General features: G+C 32.8%; 1 long non-coding RNA gene across 1 annotated transcript; it reads right to left on the bottom strand.

Annotated features, from left to right (window-relative positions):
* Positions 1-664: 664 nt before the first annotated feature.
* Positions 665-1652, bottom strand: LOC115008831 (uncharacterized). Its single transcript, XR_003832346.1, has 3 exons — positions 1635-1652; positions 922-1035; positions 665-779 (listed from the first exon to the last, which is right to left on the bottom strand). It is a non-coding gene; the product is annotated as an uncharacterized LOC115008831 (long non-coding RNA).
* Between the last annotated feature and the right edge of the window lie 215 nt (positions 1653-1867).

Genomic DNA, 1867 nt, shown 5'->3' with positions numbered 1-1867 from the left:
TCCACACACAGGTCATGCCGTCCAGGGCCCTCCATGCAAGCGCCTTCCTCACTTTAAGGTCTTGCTCGGACGAGTTGACCCACGAGCCCAGGTCTTTGAAATCATTGATGTCGCATAATATTAGTTATTTAATAATAATATTAGTTATTTAATAATAATATTAGTTATCTAATATTAATATTAGTTATTTAATATTAATATTAGTTATTTAATAATAATTAGTTATTTAATAATAATTAGTTATTTAATAATAATATTAGTTATTTAATAATAATATTAGTTATTTAATAATAATTAGTTATTTAATAATAATTAGTTATTTAATAATAATATTAGTTATCTAATATTAATATTAGTTATTTAATAATAATATTAATTATTTAATATTAATATTAGTTATTTAATAATAATATTAATTATTTAATATTAATATTAGTTATTTAATAATAATATTAATTATTTAATATTAATATTAGTTATTTAATAATAATATTAGTTCCTTCAGTGTTTGCTACATAAAAAAAATATTTATTTATTATATTTTATATAGATTATAAAAAGTGATTTTGTAACTTTCACATCACAGAGAAACAACTTTCAGTGAATGAACTATTTCTATAAATGAATGTGTCAGTTCACTGTGAGAACAAACAAACATTACAAATCCACAGACCTCACAGATTTAAAATGTACATTAACACACACACACACGGATCAGGGAGCTTGAAGGGGGTCTGTGATGTCACCTGTTGAACCCTCTTGTTTACCTGGTGGAGAACCTGAAGGAAGGAGAATAAAGTTTTATTCAACAAAATCCCAACAGACTTGATCCTGAGTGTAAATACCAGCAGAGGACTTAAAGACTGAGACATTAAACTTCTGTCAAGTGAAGATGTTGATACAAACATTATGTAAACTTACCTTTATTACCTTTTAGTTTGATGCAACCCTTGTATATAAGAACAGCCAGAACACCAAGAACTACAAATAAAACAGCGCCGATAACTGCAGCAACAATCCATCCAGTGTGAGACTCTGAAACAGAAGACAGAAGTTAAAGTAACTCAGAAAGTAAGTCCATCTCTTTCGCAGCAGATTGAACATCTACACAAAGAACAACTGAAGCTGTTCAGCTCCTGAAACATAAAGTGTGAAGCTGTGAGCACGTAGAAGCAGCAGAGTGAAGAATGTGAGCAGCAACAGAGACGTTAGCTTCGCTCTCATGGACAGTTTCCTCATCCTACATATTAAAACATGCCTTATGATACAATAATACTTGTATAATGACTCTGTACTTTGAGTATTTCTCCTTGTACTGAAGTAAAGAGTGTGAGAGCTTCTTGCAGCTGTGACTGCAGCTCAGTGACGTCACATTAAAGTCCTCACGTGTGTCTTGTGTTTTCTACGGAGCGACAGCGTCTGGATTTATGCAGCATGAGCCTCCTGAAGCTAAACATACTTTAAACTGGAACATTTACACATTCTTATTCTAACACACGTAGAGACACAGATTCAGATCTCACACACATTTACTAATATTATATTCAGACACTTCTTGTGTGAGCTTCAAAGATCACAGAGTATTGTGTCTGATATTTATTATAGATATTAGATTCATCAGAATCAGGACTCACCTGAGCTTTGATCCCATCTTTCTCCTGAAAGTCAAAAGAGAAGATGTCAGAGAGCTTGTGAAACATCCTCCGCCTGGCAGAGAGAACAACGTGACATGTTTCCTGTTTATTGAACCAACAATGTTTCCATCAGATGTAAAGGTGATGCAGAGAAAAGAAGAAGTCTCAGATGTGACAGACGTTGCAGCCGGATGTGATCCTGGTTCTGTGTGAGGAGCCACTTGGATCAAACG

The sequence above is a fragment of the Cottoperca gobio genome, chromosome 5 (assembly GCF_900634415.1).
Source record: "Cottoperca gobio chromosome 5, fCotGob3.1, whole genome shotgun sequence".
NCBI classification, from domain to species: Eukaryota; Metazoa; Chordata; class Actinopteri; order Perciformes; family Bovichtidae; genus Cottoperca; species Cottoperca gobio.
This window is presented reverse-complemented; position numbering and strand designations above follow the sequence as displayed.